Genomic DNA, 18,612 nt, shown 5'->3' with positions numbered 1-18,612 from the left:
TATAGAGCCAAAAAGAAAACATTCTTTAGTCGTTTTCAGACTATACAAAAAACTTAGTGCAGCAGACAATCTATATTCCATCAAATGGCTTGGTCATTTGACAGCTAATGACTTGTTAAGCTTTTTTTATGACATTTAAAGATTTTGTGTTTAGTTTTATGTTTAAAAATATATAATTTTAATGTTTTCATTTCAAAAATAAGAGAACTGCTATAGTTTTCTTATAGTTTTGACAATTTTTTAAGAAATTTTCATTCATTTCATTCATACTACTAAATCTTAAATAACAAGACAAATGATTCATTTCATGTCATTCATGTTTTCTGCTGCAAGTTTTTTCTCATGAAATCTGTCATTTAATTATCGAAATAATTTTGCAAATGTTTTTTTTTTATTTCTTCAGATTTTTTGAGCAAATTTAATCAAAATTATTGTTTACTTTTAATATCTGTTACTACTTCCCCACTTCAAATGGTCTTCCTTTACTAATTTTATAATTACACAATTTTCGCAACATCTGGCCACTCTCTTTTTACTTTTTTCTCACGCCTTCTACGTCATTCATTCAATAACTTGTTTGCATAATTTGACATTCTTTTAGTGGCGTGATTTAGTTTTCTTTTTTTCGGCGTCCGCATCAAACGTTTTTAATAAAAGTAATAAATCGTTTTTATATTAAATAAATTGTTATAATTAAAGTTAAAAAATTGTTAAATTAGTTAGAAAATAAAAAGTGTTAAAAGTTTATTAAATAGAAAGTGTTAAAAGTTTAGTGTTTATTAAAATAATAAAGAAATTAAAAAAAATTAAGTAAAGCCAGTGCATTATAAATAAAGCCAAAACAACAACATCTATCGCAGTTGTTATTATAGTTAAATAAAGAAAAAAGTTTAATAAATAAAATAAATTAATTTTTAAGTAATATTATTAGCTTCTTATTTATTAATAAATGTAATAAAATGTGTCTGTGACGTCATATAATATAAGAAAATGCCGTTGTAAATGCAAAAAATAGCAACAACAGCAATGTGTGTAAGCAAATTCTATTCAATTAGTGTGTGTTTGCATGTTTTTGCAAAAAATGTGTCTGTCTCTCTTGTGTTTTTTTTTTTTGTATTCAAATATGACGTCACAGTGAGTGTTTAATATTTCGCGAGTGTTTTAATAATTTGTTTTTGTTCGGTTCGTGTATCGGTTTGTATTGTTGTTATTATGTATTGTGATAACAATAAAGTGAGTGGCTGAATAAATGCAAGTAAGTAAAAGTACATGCAAAAAACAAAAATAAAACTTTATTTTTGAAAAAGAATAAATAAATGTAAAACGAAAACAAACAAGTGGCCAGACTTTTAAGTTTTGTTCAATTTTTAAAGGGAATTTGATGTTTTCTAAAGGGATTGGGTATTATTAAAGAAATTAAAATTAATTAGAATACATAGTTAAAAATAAAGTTATTTTAAAAGAAAAAAACTTGCTACAGTTTATTTACTTTTGTCGTCAAAGCGTTTCTTTGAACTAGAACTTAACTACTACAGTTAAACTGTATTTAAACTAGAGCTCAACTAGAACTGAACTAGAACTGAACTAGAACTGAACTAGAACTGAACTAGAACTGAACTAGAACTGAACTAGAACTGAACTAGAACTGAACTAGAATTGAACTAGAATTGAACTAGAACTGAACTAGAACTGAACTAGAACTGAACTAGAACTAAACTAGAACTGAACTAAAACTGAACTTGAACTGAACTAAAACTAAACTGTAACTGAACTAGAACTAGAAGTCCTACTAAAAAACCAATAAAGTTGTGTGTTGAAATTCTAATCATAGTTTATGTCACAAGTTTTTTGTAGACAAATTTTTATCAAAAGGTAAAGAAAACCATTAAAATGTTTATTTTTTTAAACTTTTAAGTAAATCTACATCTCTATCAACCAATTCTTTAAGAATTGTAATGTATAAAAAATACAAAAAATACATATTCAATGACAAAATTAATGATAACATTAAAAAAGCTAATTAAAATGCACTTCTTATGGAATATTCCCCCCATACATAAACAGATTAGAAATGTGCATGATGTCAAATGTTGCAGCATTAGAACACAAGCTCTTGGGGGTATAAAACTGAACCCCAGCATTATTTACAATTTATATGATAAAACACTTTGAAGTTGGTTTCATAGAAAAACACATGGCTTTTATAAAGAAAAAAAATAAACAAAAAATCTTAACATATTTACAATGAAAAAAGTGTTAAATTTATCACAATTTTTTTTGTTTGTTTGAAAATAAAAGAGGGGGAGTGCTTAAAAAATCTTGAACCGCTAAAGGTAGATATTGGAAATAGTATTCATATATAAATGCATTTTTTGTATTTCAATAAATAATATTATTTCAAGACAATGGATCTGTCTTGAAATAATATTATTTTCTTGGCTGCTATGCACTCAAGTGACACTGATTGACATACAATAAATACATGTTAAAAACTTTTTAAACATTTTGTGCCAAAACCAGCATAAACAAATCAGCGAAAAAAGGAGTGTCAAAGAATTTTCCTTTTAATGTTTGATTTTTTTTTTATTTTCCCTGATTGAAACAAAGACTAAAAATTGTAATCACAAAAAAATAGTAAAAGTAGGAATTTGTCAATTTCAAGGATAAACGAGATCATTTTTTTAACAGCAGGAATTCGAAAGGAATATTTTTTTGTTTTGCTAAACTTAAAAGACTTTTGACATATGTCAGCAAATATGTATGATTACACTATAAAATACTTGTCTGTATTACACTAAGTACTTTGTCATTGGTTTTGCACAAAAAATGTTCTTTTGCTGCTGAAATTAAATTAACTTTTAATACTTTATATTTTGTCAATGAAAAGGAATTCACTTTAAAAAAAATGACAAGTGTTAACATATGACAAGTGTAAAAAATTAACCATTAAGAATTCTAATATTTTGTTTAAGATTCATGACAAAGTTTAAGGTCAAGTATTTAAATTAATTCTAAGTAAAATTTAATTTATTTGCCATAAAATTTAAACTTGAACTTCAAGTGTTTGCTACAATTAAATCTCAATAATCCTCTTCAGTATAAAAAACCATTAAAAATTGACATTGAACTTAGTTTGTAAAAAAAATGTCAAAGAACATAAATCTTAAATTTAAATCTCTTTTTTCTTTTAAAAGTCATGAATTTTAATAAAGCTTAAAATTTTAACAGAAAAAATATCACACGCCATTTAAAGATATATTATTTTCTTTATTAAACACAGATGCTGCTGTCTTTCTAACATAAAAAATAATTGATGACATAATATTTGTTTAGCTTATTTAAGATTTTTGGCAAAAAAAATAACTGGATTTTTTTAAATTAAAAAACTAGTTTTTGATTTTCCTTTGTTGAGAAAGTCATGATTTTTGTGAAAAAACAAAATGTTTATTAATTGAAACATGAGTTATTATTTTACATTTTTTCTAAAGATTTATTATTATTTAACACCTTTTTATTAAGGTAAAAACTTGAAAATTGACCATTTGTTTTTCTCAAATTCATCATCTTTTTCTTAAGGTTGACAAAAGTGATGCTGTGTCGTCTGCTTTTCTTCTAGACAATTTTTGTCTAAAGGTGTTTTTAAAAGAGTTTTTTATATGACGTAGATGATTTAGTGATTTATTTAAAATCATTAATCTTTTTTGTTTTTAACTCTTAATTTTTCTTGTAGGATTTTTTTCTCCTGGTTCTTCATGAAAAGTGGTCAAGCTTATTTTCTTTAGAAAATATTTAATTTAATTAATCATCAAATTATTCATTGTAGTCTGTTTTGTTTAGAAGCTTTTTCCAAAAAAAAGAAACTTTTATCATGAGAATTTTTAATTTTAGAAAATTCTTTACTGAGTTTAAAAGTTTCCACTTTTTAAGTTTTTTTTTAACAATTTATTTTAAGCAAAAATCTAATTTTATTAGAAATCATACATTTATATAAAAAATTAAAATCTTGGAAAATATTATTTCAGTGATTATCGGGTTTGATTGAAATATTGCCATATTTTAACAATGTGATGATATTGGAAGCAAGCTTACAAGCCAATACTTAAATAAGTGCTTACAAATAAGTTGTTTTGTTTTAAACCCCAAAAAATTGCTTACACAGAATACGAACTTGGGCATCTTGTTCGCTGTCTTACTCACCGCTGCTTAGTTATTTTATTGTGAGTCCAACAATGGTTTTCACAGAAAACCTATTTTCTTTCCCCGTATGTGTGAAAGCGATAAGGAGAGATATAAATTTTATACTAAAAAAAAAACCAACCCAAAGAATACGTTTCCATTTACTTAAAATAAGTTTAAATATCTTTATTATTCATTTATTCCTTATGCAAAGATAGTAAATTAATTTTTAATAATCAAAAACAAATCACTATATTCTTTTTCATAAACAAAACCATCTTAATAAAATAAATTTTATTACATATCAAGAATTCCTTCAGTCTTTAATTTGAAAACAAATAAATAAAAATTAATTCATTGTCAAAGACACTCCCATGTAATTATTCTTTTAATGATAAGCCAATGAAAATCCACTTAAAATAATAAATTGCATACACTTTTTACCTTTAAACTCTAAACACAAATAAATTTTGTTAATTTTTGTTTGGAATTTTTGGGGGAATAAACGAAGAACTAGTTAATAAACAAATTTACACATAAAATTACAATTTTCCACACCCGAAAAAAAAACAACCAAAAAAAGGACATAAAAACCACAAATAAAAATACACTTAAGAAAATTTATGACCGTTTTTTCTTTGTTGCTTTCTACTCTATTAAAATCTACATACATACAACTTGCAACAGGATAATAATGAAGCAACACATGAGGGCCATAGAAAACTCTTAATAGATTAATGAACGATAAGAATAAAATAGAAAAAATATATATATATAAAACAAAAACAATGCCTTAGATAACAAAAACCTCTAGTTAGTGAGGAAATAATCAAACCAACAAAATTTATTTATATCTTCCTGTTTTTTTTTTTAGATTCAGAAAAAAGAGTAGTTTTTCATGCAAGGATGTGAAAGGTGAAGGTGTTTGAAAATAATGTAATAATTAAAATTATAATGCTTTTTATTAGACATTTATTGCTTTAGGCAACCAACATTTATTTTAAATTTTAATACAGGGATACTGATAGAAAACAACGGGATATTTTTTTTTTAGTTGTTTTAAATTAGGTGTGTGTGTGAAGGTTTAAAATTTATTAACAAAAAACAAACTATAAAATAATGAACAATGTGTGGACATTTGTGGTGGTTTTTTAGATTTCTTTTTTTATTATTTATTAGTTAAAACAAAACATTAAGGTCAAGCACTAGATTTATGTATTAAAACACCAGGTGGAAATTGGGAAAAAAAGGAAGGGTGTAAAAATTAAGATAATAAATTAGATTGGATTTCTAGTAAATAGAAGAGGTTTTAAAATAAAACTAGATGCAATAACACAAGATGGAGTTGTGCCAAATGCGACTGTGAATGTTATATAGCATTAGGATAGATAGAGTTGAATGAAGGCCATTGGGGCTTGCCTGCCAATGCAAGAGAAAGTGTTTCAGCTTCCTCTTTAACCTCTCCACATGCTCTATGTTTCAACGTTTCTGTCCTTTAAATTTTTTATAATTATATGAAGTCTATAGTCTAGTGTGAAGTCTAAATTATAGAATATACATTGGACCAGAGAATAAACTAAACTATAGACTAGACTATAGACTAGACTTTAGACTAGACTATAGACTAGACTATAGACTAGACTTTAGACTAGACTTTAGACTAGACTATAGACTAGACTTTAGACTAGACTATAAACTAGACTATAGACCAGACTATAGACCAGACTATAGACTAGACTATAGACTAGACTATAGACTAGACTATAGACTAGACTATAGACTAGACTATAGACTAGACTATAGACTAGACTATAGACTAGACTATAGACTAGACTATAGACTAGACTATAGAATAGACTATAGACTAGACTATAGACTAGACTATAGACTAGACTATAGACTAGACTAAAGACTAGACTAAAGACTAGACTATAGACTATATAGACTAGATTATAGACTAGACTATAGACTAACTATGGATAGACCATGGACTGGACAATAGACTAGATTCTAGGCTATACTTTAGACAAGATTATATACTGAATTATATACTAGACTATGTACTGCTAGACTATGTACTGCTAGACCTGCCTAGAGTCTTCTATAGACTGGAATGGAGGCTACACTATGGACCAGGCAAATATTACCCTGTAGACTAGAAAATAGCCTTGACCATAGACTAGACTACAGATTATACCATAGACTGGATAATAGACTTGATTCTAAGCTATACTCTAGACTAGACTATATAATGGACTATATACTGAACTATATACTAGACTATGTACTGCACGATAGACTAGGCTCTATGTTAGACTATAGACTAGACTATAGTCTGATAAATTTGACATTTATGAGTTAATTTTAATAATGAGAAAATTAGTTAAAACTGTTTAAACTATAAACAATAATTTGTATTTTTTGTATTCATTTCAGATTGAAGCAGATTTGTAAAACATCTTAAAATAAAATGGTAAGTCCCAATTTTCTTAAATTTAAATTTTCATAAATAAAAATGTTCTAATAAAGTAATTACTAGACTAATTATAAGTAATGCTGATGGTATAAAAAACATTCCAAACTGTGTAATGAAGCAGTAGCCAGTTATTAGGAAGAAAGTTTAAATAACTAATTTATGGTCTATTATCGTTCATTTTAAACTATGAAATACTTACTTTTTCATTATTATTACATAATTATTATTAATATTAACTACTGCACAACAGTAGTCGGCTTTTAAAACTATAAGTTAATAAGCCGACAAAGTTAAAAAATAAATTTTTTACCGCCTTTTCAAACACACACATCTCGACTTAAAAGACCCAAAAGCCGAACTTTCAATTATTTTTTCAAGAAAATTAAAAAAAATCATAAAAAAATCATTTCATATTTTTTATGTTTTAAGCACAAATAAATGTTATATTAAAACAAAGGGATTTTTTCAACTGCAAGTAGTTTTACACACTTGTAATAAAATTTAAAACAAATAAAGTAAAAAGATTTAAAAGAAAATTACGCTAATTTCCCTACAACATCTTTTTTTAGAAGAAAAACTATTAAATTAAATAAACAAAAACAATGAACGTTTAATTTTTACCAAAGAAGAGGTAGGAAAATGTGTAATAAAAAACTGACCCTTCAATAATGCAGTTGGTTGGTTGACTTACATTGCAGTTGTAATGCAAGTCTGTCTGTTTCTCTTTGTATTTGGAGCCCCTTTAAATAAATGTCTGTCTGTTACAGAGACATCAAGCTGGTGTTTTGTAGACCTGTGTGTAGAAAGAATAAAATAAAATGTGTAATTGCTGTAGAGTTTCCTTAATTTTCTTGTCGAGCTAAAAATTTTAAGATGAACGCGTTGAAGACGACGACAACACACGCGGTCGTCGCGCCATATCAACTAAATTTATTTTTTTATATAAAGAACTCCCAACAAAATTGATGAAAAACAAAAGATGTTTAAGAAAAAACATTATTTAGTTGTTGTAAATCTTAAGAATAAACAACAAGAGAAAAAAGAAAACCTAGACTTGATTTGGTTTTCATTTACTGTTGATGAGGTAGTACAGAAAAAAAATATATATATATGTTACATTTAACAAAGACCACAGCCAGAAAGTTGGTGGAATAATAAGTCTAAAGAAAAATATAATTTTAGTCGATAAACGTAGGCTTTGAGATGAGCTACAGAAATTATTTCCATCTGTATAATCTTAAAATTTGGTCGAATTTTAAGCATTAGTTGGAGTTTCTGAGGTCATCGACCGAGTGTGGATCATTGGCATAAACGCTCTGTATAAAAGACTACCAGTGGCATGGATCAGACCGTTTGAATTTTCGATACCATTGTACCTTTGATCTGTACAAATTAAGTATATGTGGATCCGGGTTGATCTAATAAGTATCTTTGATTGGCATTGATCTAAAACTTTGAAAAATCCACAAGAGAGAGTCAATCGAAATCAAATTGCACTAACCGGCTAACTAATCCATGTCACTTTGATTCAATACCCTGAAATCATTATTTGATTTCTATCATTATTGATTAGTTGCATGTTAATGGAAGAGCAAACATTACTTCCTACTTCAGTTACAGCAGTTGGGTAAAGAAAAAAAAACAACAAACGGCGTCATGACTTTGCGATATTTTGCCTAGTCTGGTTGCAGTTGCATTTGTGGTTAATGTATTAAATTAAGATCTGATGATTCCCTATATTCTCTTTTTCTACTCTGTTTTGTTTTCTTGTAAATGTATGTTAATTTACGTCGTTACAACAAATACACAAATAAACATTAACTCGTAACCAAAAGACGCTAAGAAAGAAATCTTGTTGACTTGTTTTGTTATGTCTTTCACTCTGCACTTTTTTCCCTTTTAGTTAATTTGTTATAATTTGTTTTTTTTTGTCTTTCTAACCAACTGTCTGATTCGTCTGTCCCGGCTGTCTGTCCTAAATAAAAACTACGTGATTTAAGTAATTTACTCAAGTGTGTCGTGGTAGAAAAAAGGTTCTAATGATGCTTCTAATTTGTATTTATTTTTATATATTTTCCTTCATTAAAGAAACGCATAAAATAATGATGATTTTTTCTAATTTAAAAAATTTTCATGTCACTTTTTCCTTAACAAAGTGATAAATTTCTCAAATGCATTAAAATCTATAAAAATGCATTTAGCGTTTTCCTTGGTCCGTCTGGTCTTAATTATAAAAATAATTTTCCTTTTTTTTTAAACCAGTAATTGCTAACAAAGCTGTTGGCTACTGGTTTTTAAAATAATTCTTACAAATCATGCTTAAAATTTTAAACAATTTATTTCAGAAAATTGTTTAGTCATTTGAGAGTATTTAAGGAAATTTTCTTAAGTGAAATTGACTTTATAGGATGCGTGTTTAATCCTGTTTAATTTCCTTGTTATTAGTTTTTATTTTCACCAGCCTTTTGCAAAACTCTTATTTCTACTTTTTCTTCAAATGTTTGCCGTTTTATGTATGCTTCACGCTTTTTCCTTTAACAAATTGTATAAATAAAACCCCTTTTTATTGTTTAGTTACTTTTTCTGGTTCCTTTAGGGAATTGTATAGAGTAATCAATCATTTATTTTCTTAATCTTGTATCTTTTATATGTCATTTTTGTGTGTAAGTAGTTTTGTTTTTATTGAAACGGGTTAAAAATTCTTTCACTGGCCAGTTGTTTGGCAATTCTCAAAGGAATATTTTCCGTTTTTCCCAAACACTATCTGGTCAATCAAATATTAGTTAAACGAAGGGGTTAGTAAGGAGAAAAACACGTTTAATTTTGTGTTTAACTAGAATAAATTGTAAAAATTATTTATGCTTTGTAAGAAAGAAAAACCATGTTATTGATAAAATCGGGAAAGAAATTGTCTTTTAAGAAGGGGGCGATTTATTGCTTTTAATAAAAGGAAATGTATATGTATGGGATATTGAATGTTTTAGGCAGCTGGAGAGGTAACATTTCTTAAAAATCCTAGCCTATTATTGATCTGCAGCAGCTCAACGTTTCCAGAAGATACTAGTGATGAATCTTCTTAATTAACCTTATAGTAGAAAAGTCCAGATCCATTTAGCTCTGAAATTGAGTGTGATTGTTTTGCGTATTACAGAAATTGTAAATTTCTTTGCTTCTTTCAGTTAACAAAATCTCTAAAGTTTATATTTAACTTTTCATTTATAAAAGGTAATAAGAAAAAATCATTTTAACCGCAAATTATTATCACACTTAACAGCCAAAAAACCAACAAACTGTTGAAATGAATTTTCACACAAATTAGGCTTAACATTAAACCCAAAAATTTATAATGGTTTATCAAATTGCATATTATTTTAAATTATAAGGTGTAATAATTGAAACAATTCAAATTTAAATTCAGAAGCCAAATTTTGTGGTCTTACACCGCAGCACAGCAAAAAAAGTGCTAATAGCAGATCATTACAATCAACATACAAACATGTAGGGATATCACAGACTACAGAAATTTAGTACAAACATAAGCTTATTAAAAGTATATAATGTAGAATTTTTTGAACTAGTTTCTTTTTCTGAGAACTTAGTTTTTATATTTAATTTAATAGTCTATGAGTAGCCTTAATATTCTACAGAAAAAGTGCTTTCTTTATCTCACACAATAGCCAGTTGTTATTACAGTTTTCTTTGCAATTTCACCAGTATTTTTATCAGATTATTAAGGTTAAGTTCACATACATTAAAAAACATCATTGGCAAACAAATCCCGGGACACAAACAAACGTTATAAAAAACCACAAAATAAATTACAATAAAAATTCATCAAATTTTGAAAAACGAAAAAAAACATATTGTAATCGACAAGATGTGAGCAAAAGCACAAAAACAAACTATCATCATATACTTATACGATATAAAGAGTCCTTATGGGAATTGCCACTTCCTCCTTACCACTGTTTCCTCCACAAATTTGGTAGTTATTACGACTTACATCATTTATAACACTAAATAAACTAAAAATGAAATAACCAATGGTCATTTCAACATCATTGATTAAATAAAAAGGGTTACTTTTTCCTTCCACAGCAGTATATTCCTATAACCCTTAAGTCGTTTTTCATTTTTCTCCAAAAAAAAGACATTTTTATAACTAAATTTTACAATATTAACATTTTTATGGCATAAATTTTACAGAATAATCAAAAAAAGTTAAACTAAATTTGTTAAGCTTGTTTCAGAAAATAAATGCCAGTACCAAAAATGTTGCCTTGGTCTGTTTCTTGCTATCAACACACTTGACCACTTGTCAAGTAAAACAAATTGTTTTTCTAGCTAAGACTGTATTCTTCAACATTATTTTTCCTAAAGGGTTTATCTTTGTTTTTTTTAAGGACTTTTTTATGATTAAATTTTTATCCTTTTTTCTGTTTTGTACTGTAGAGTCCATTTTAATAAGATTTTATTTATTCAGTTTATATTTACAAATTACTTACGGTTAATAAATCATTCCGCTTGTCAAAATATGTATATAACGAAAAATGCATAAATTTTGAAATGACTTCCACGGCAATAGACAAGCTTGAGATTTGTGTTTTTTTTTTGAAGAGGCAGGATGCTGGAATTCTAATGGTAAATAAAATTTTGCTGTATTTAGTAGAATACAGGAGAAAGTTTATTTTAATTTACTACCATTGTCCTTTTAGTCAAATGGATTAGCAGTTTAAGCTTTTTTTCTAAAAAATGTTAAATTTTAAAATAAAATAGTAGTACTATGTAATTTTTGTACATAAAACTCTTTTTAAAGGATGCGATCATTTTTGTTAAAAACGCTTTTATAATTTAAAAGCTTTTACAAATTTGTATACTTGTAAATAGGAAAAGCTTACTTACATATAAAATAAAAAACGAGTATTTTTGCATTTTAAAGAGCTTTTTGAAGCTTACAAGTCTTTAAATACGATGTTTTGTGAAAAACCTTAAACGGCATGAAAGCTTTGTGGAAGTTTTTTTGTGGTTATATAAATACCGGAACATCGGTTAGAAAAAAAGCTTTTTAATTGTTTTTTGTTTTTTTTTTTTGTTTTAAATTTGCAAAGGGAAAAGCTTCAGCCTTAGAGACAGATTTTAAAGCTTAATTAAAAGCTAATACATTTTTATGCTTTTCGGCTTTTAAAATAAGAAAAATAGAAAGAAACTTCAAGTGTTGTTTCAAATTACCTTTCCACGTTCTTTTTTCGCAAGCTTTCGCTAGTAATTAGTCAATTTAAATCTACATTAATGGGAATTATTTAAATTTATTTTAAATTTTTAAACTTACAACTAATAGCACATATTGCTCCACCACTTGAAATGTTATCCTTTTTTTAAATGGAATTTGTTGTGGTCGAGAAACAAAAAAAATATTGCTTATGACAGCTGTCAAAACTTTTAATAATCACTTTACAATTGTTTGTATTATTTCTAACAAAATTGAAACAATACTTTTTAAACACTCCCGTTGCTGTTACCCTGCAACTGGCTGTTGCTAATGTTGTGGTGGTACAATTACAAATTGGTAAAGCTTCTCAAATGTCACCAACATTTTTGTTGTTTGTTTGCTTTGGATTTTTGAACAATTCCAATTCTAAACAGTAATACAAACATCACACCATCACCATTAAGACAAGATAAACAAATTTGAATAAATTTTCAAAAAAGCGGCTGCAGTAACACTCCTCCGCCCTAATAAAATTCAAATCAAATGATTCAATTAACCACAGTTTATTTTAAAATCTAAAATCTATTTACAAGCTATTTCTAAAACAGAAAAGAAAATAATATATTTTTGCAATTAGCTGAACATAGTAGTACAGCTAAAATCAAATGCTCTCACTCTGCTTTAAATTCCAAACAGACACCCTGCTTTAAAAATGCTATGATAAGGAAGGAAACGAGTATTTGGATGTTAAAACTTCCTTTATCCATAATAAAATAGTATTTTATCTGTATGTGCGGTTGTGTATTTGTAGCTACTTTTTTGTGTTGTTTTCGTTGTCATTTTGTTTATTTAACGTTAAATTAATTGCGGTCTCATATTTCGTTATGCAAAATTTTCTAAAAGTCCTTATTGTTAATATTGTTGTTGTTGTTTCTGCTGCTATTGTTGTTTGCATATTTTATGAATGTCGAACTATTTGCGTAAGATTTACTTAACGGCAAAATGTATTTACGTTGCTAATTGAAGTAGAAATTCGATGTTTATTGTTGTGAATCAGCAGCAACGGTAAGTACTAGTCGAGTAGTAAAACTGAAGCTGACACTAATAGTAGCTTGGGTTATCCTTAAACTCCTTATGTTTAACTCCTTGCTATTTGTATGCTTAAGGCAGTTTGGGGGTAATAAGACACTTTTATGCTTAATCTTAAATTGTTTAGCTGTGGAGGAGAGTTGATGTTGAAGAGAAGTTTCGTTGTCTCAAGTGTTGTCATCGTTGCTGTTTTGTCGCCATATTGCTGGGTCTCACTCAGGTTTTGTTGTTTTTGTTTTTATTGTAGTTCAAGTGTTTTGCCATAAAATGTTTAGTCTATTGTTTAGTTGGTAATTATTACAATGTAAATTGTAAACTGGAGAGCAGAGTTATTTGTTATTACGGCAACAAGGGGTTAGTTTCTTTAAAATTTGATTGTTAAGACCTTGTTAGGTACATCAATATATCAAAAAAAAGTTATGAATTTAGAGACAATCCATATTTTTATACAGATCGATTTTGAAGATCCTCTAACATGTTAGTTCTGTGGCATAAATTCATAGATAATATTCTTTAAACTGGTTCTTCTATATGGTTACCGCTTGATGGGAATATCCAAAATTTGTGAAGACAAACAAGCAGTACTTGACAAACAGAAAATTTCGAGAGCTTATAAAGGGATAATCACATACAGCCCTTGATCATACAAAAGCAGCTTATCCAAAGCAAACATAAATCGTTACCCTACCTTTCGCATCGAAACGCTTTCAAACTTTATTATATTTTTTCTTGGTTTATGTCTTCGATAAAATATTTAATGTGTCTGGGATGAAATATTTTTAAAAAACTTCTTTTTGTTGATTTCTTCTTATTTCCCCATGAAAAATTGTTTTCCATTCTACTATTTTTATTCGAAAAACCACAAAATTGTTCATTTTATCTAAATGTTAAAAATATATTTGTGTTTGTTGTTTTGTCTTCAAACTAGTTTTAAATTGATTTCCTCCTATTACGGGATATTAATCGTATTTCTGCAAAGAAATTCTCTTTAAATACAAAACGTTATACCACAGGGAATTTCTAAGGTAACAAAAGATTTGTTGACTTTATTCATTCAGCTAAAGGGAAAAAATAAAGTAAGTAATGTAAACATATTGTAATATACAATAAAGAAAAGGGTACATTCCTTCCAGGTTTTGATTATATCTTTTTATGTTGATGACAAATATCACCATCATCTATTCAGTCAAGTCATTCATTCATTCATACATACATAGCTATGTTTTGTGTCAGTCATGTATGCCACCATAAAGAAAAGAAAGTCTTTTGTTACTTTAAACTGGATATTATTTATCAAGGTATTTATACGATTGTACACACACATACCTACATATGTATGTATATGGAAAACCCTCACTTACTTTATAAAGATTCCTGTGGTTTAGCTGCTATTGTTAAGGAATATAGTTGATGTAAAGAAAACTATACTATACTAAATATAATTTCCATAATATTTTTTTACAATTTTCCATTTTTCTACTCAACATTTTGTGATTTGTTATGCATACAGCTTTTTGTGTGTTGTTGGTACCTTTATTTACTTTCAACTTAAAGAGGTCCTTGTTGTGTGTTTGTTGTTCTTATATATTCTTTGTTTTTGGTTTTGTCACATGAGTTTGTCGTTTTTGATATTTGATTTCCGCTAAATTGACTCGATTTGTTATTTTATAGTTTATTTATGTTACAAAAACCAAAATGAAAAAGACATGAATTGTTGTGCAGCAAGAGCAGCAGCCAGTCATCTAGCAATAACTGTAATCGAAACTACAGAAAAAAAATTCCTTTAGGTTTATTGAACTTTTTTAGCTTGAAGCAATTTTGTTTGAATTTTATGATGATGACTGAATGAATGTTTAGAATTGTTTTTGTTTTTTTCAAAATCAGTTTCATTTATTGAAAAGAAAAAATTGATTTTGGATTAAAGATCTTTAGATTAAAAATTAAAGGATGCGATGCAAGGAAGCATTCAAAAGGTTTTGGTTTGTTTTAAAAAAATTCTAATAAAGGGTCCGCTTAAGAAGTCGTAAAGCAATGTTATTAAAAAAAAAACTTAATCATTTAATATAACTTAGGATGTTAAATTACTTCAGTGCCAGTATTATCATCAAGTGAGCAATATAAATTCTTCCTTCCAATAATTTTCTGTTATTAAATTTGTCTACAATTACAATCCTATATATTAAGAAATTACATGTTACTGTTACTCGTTATATTATGCAATTAAACCATAATTTTCTTCAAGTCAAATAATTCTGATTTGAATTCCTTTTACTTTTTCTCCTTCTTATCAAAAAGAAAAAAGACAAAATTTTCCTTTAACATTAGCAAATTTTCCCAACAGTTGTTTATTTTCCTAAATCATTGACTGGTAGTTTTCCTTAATGACATTCATTACACATGTATTGCAAATGCACCAAATTATTAATAAATAATTTTCTACAAATACTATATTTCCTATTAGTCACATTTTGCACATCAATAAACTTGAAAAACTTTATTTTATTTCATTTTTTGTTTTGCCTGTTAATACACATATGAATATAAAGTATCCCTGCATGTTCAAATATGTATATATTTTTACACCGACTATATAATCACTTTACGCGCGTAAATTCCACTTTGCTTTTAGATTCCCAACCACCAAAATTCCTTTTTTCAATAACTTCTTCCCCAAACCTAAATGCCCCACTTAAAATAAGAAAAAAATGTAAATAATAGTAGAAAAAAGTCTGTTTACTACTATAAGAATGAAAAACTGTATATATTTTACTACCACCACCACTGACTGGATTATACGACGACGATAATTTGAAATTGGATGATTTTCAGTTGTCATTTGAATGTGAAACACTAACGCTAACATATACACAAATTTACTACAATGTACGAGGTCAGTGCGAGAAATCAATTCATTATATAATAGTGGAGAAAAAGAGTGATATCTTCCGCAATTCAGAAACATAGTTTTGTCGATTCTACAATCTGGTCCCTTACTAATAGTTGATCAAGATACATTTTAAATTTATATATAGAGTAAGATCTTTGCAGAGCAACATGCTAGATGAGTAAAAATTTAAATGGATTTCGGTTTGGGATTAAGTAATAGCCTTATCCGGATTATGTCTATATAACAAACTGTTTTAATGGAATAAATTTGAAATTGTGGTCAATTTTGGGTAAAGTTAAATTTTCAGTACGATTTGAAAAGATTACTACAGTTTTTCGGATGAAACACTATCGCTTTATTGTATACAAATTACTCCACAACCTAAAGTTGCTCTTTCTACCGCCCTCGTAAACACAATTTATCGAATTGTAACCCAAACCTATAAAGGAGACACAATACAGATACAAGCAAATGCCTTCTCCCCCCTTTTCAGAAAAACACACATAGCACAACAATCATTACAACAAGTACAAGTACACCACGATTCACAGGAACCCAACAGATGAGCAACAGTATGTGTGTGCCACAACATGTAAATACATGTAATAGTAGTGGTAAATGATTGTATCTATGTGTAAGTGAACGGTAGGAATAAAAGCGGCATAGGTTTACATTAACAACAGTATCAAAGTACAAACTGTACCCTTTTTGTTGTGTTGTGAGGCAAAAAGGCAAAGGGAAGTCAAACTAAATGAAACTGAACTGTATGACTGTAAGACATTTCGACTATTTGGCTGGCAGTTTGTCAGTTAAACTGTTTAAATGACACATACGAAGAGTAAGACAGGGAAAAACAGAGGAGTTAAGTGAAAAGAAAATAAAGTAGTGAAGTGAAGTACTCATTCGTAGTAGTCTTCGTCGCAGTACTTATTTATACAGAGGAATACTTTTGCAGGAAAAATGGTCAGAGAGTTAAAGAATTATGGAAAAAATCCACCCTTATTCCCAGCTATTACAATGCAAATGACGACTACTACGATGATGATGATGATGATGATGATGATGTTGAAGTTGACGACTACGTTTGAGTTATGGAGTGTATGTGTGTGGCGGTAAAATACAATAACAACAGCAACAACAACAAAAAAAGTAAATAAAAGAAGCGAAAAATAACCGCACATAGGCCAGAGACCATCACATTTAGGCCAAGGGCGGGGTGGTGTTAAGCCATAAGGAATGAATGTGTACAGTCAATTGTTCATATTTTTGTTTATATTTTTTTTGTTGTTTAATATATAGAGAAAAGATACTGTAAGAGTAGAAGGAGGAGGAGAAAGAGGAAATACGGTATGTCTTGTAGATACAATTCATTACACTAAAGTACAATACTATAAGTAAGTTACAGTGGGTTTGGTAAATTATAATTAGTGGTTAAGTTCCCATAAAAGCAATATGTATGAAGTTATTAGATAATGAGTAAAATATCAATCACGATATCTTTATATAATGAGAACTCCTTTTGAACACCCCACTCAAACATGAGATCACGTATAAAACCACAGAAGAATGATAATATATGAGAATGTAAGCTAAATATTCGGACGCAAATAGAACAGATTTTCATATAGCCAGGACATTTAGTAAACGGTTTTTTTTAATATTTAAAGAACCGCTATATTATATTATCTATTTAATAATTCCACATTTTCTCTTCTAAAGCCCACTGTTCGTCTATAAGCTTTAAAGTGAGGAAAAAAGATACTTAAATGTCATGTCGTTGTTGTGAACAATATATGACGGCAAATGACGATTGTGATATTTTTGTGTTGTCTATAATAATGATGATGATGTTCTTGCTGATGATGACGATGAAATTTTTCGTTTTATTGATGAGTGTGTAACTACAGGCTGACCATCTGTCATGGTACGTCGAGCATATTTGGTAAACACTAAGAACAGTGTATGAAGGTTTCTGTAACAATAATTCCTTAATAAAATTTTATCGAATCACGAATAAATATTTATGTGTATTTGCGTGTATGTGTGTGTTTAACTGTACCTTGTTGATAAACAAAGTTAGTCCTTCCGTCCGTGTATATCTTAAATATTATGGGGTTTGTAAGGAACACCACTTTCTCACTGATATCGTTGGCTATAAAATCATTTATTTAAGCAGTAGTTGCTGTCATTGTTTGTTGTCGGATCGCAGGAGAAGGGGGTTGAGTTATGTTCAATCTTCAGGAATTGTTGTTATGATATCAAGTAAAATAACCAATAATACCATACACCCAACAACCATAAGCGTAGGACAAGTGTTTAACGTTTTTCTCTTGGTAGTTTTTTCCTATACCAGCCAGGATTTCATATTTGTAGTACTTTTTACGTGCACGTATGAAAACATTTCTTTTTACTTGGATTTTTATTTTTATGTTTTTTTCTTTTTAAGTTTTGTTGTTGGTTTTGATGTGGGTAAAGTGATTATAATGCTTTGTATATTGAGTTTAATTCACAGCCTGCTTTTTTCTGTTGAACACGTGCAATATTGGCTGTGTCCTTTTATCATGTTTATACATATTTAACTAACTGTGTATGTGTGTTCGCATGAATGTGTAACATGTTCAAGTAATTTGTAGTTATTGTAAAGGAATTATATTTTTTTGGGAAAATCTTCTTTTGAATTGTGTTGGCCAAAAAGAAGTTCGAATGAAAAAAACGTGAAGTGAAAAAGTGTGTATTGGATTTTAAGCTTTTCTTTCTTTTCTCTGTTTTTTTTTT

The 18,612-nt window shown here is 28.1% G+C and overlaps 1 non-coding gene across 1 annotated transcript in view; it reads left to right on the top strand.

Annotated features, from left to right (window-relative positions):
• Window positions 1–18,612, top strand: part of LOC111675231 — a 266,694-nt gene that overhangs the window by 180,899 nt on the left and 67,183 nt on the right. The window contains exon 6 of the transcript XR_006940948.1: window positions 6,613–6,649. This is a non-coding gene — a transcript (uncharacterized LOC111675231). The remainder of the gene's footprint in view (window positions 1–6,612; window positions 6,650–18,612) is intronic.

The sequence above is a fragment of the Lucilia cuprina genome, chromosome 5, assembly GCF_022045245.1.
Source record: "Lucilia cuprina isolate Lc7/37 chromosome 5, ASM2204524v1, whole genome shotgun sequence".
Taxonomy (NCBI): Eukaryota; Metazoa; Arthropoda; class Insecta; order Diptera; family Calliphoridae; genus Lucilia; species Lucilia cuprina.
Note: the sequence above shows the minus strand (reverse complement) of the source record. Positions and strands in the feature narration are given on the sequence as shown.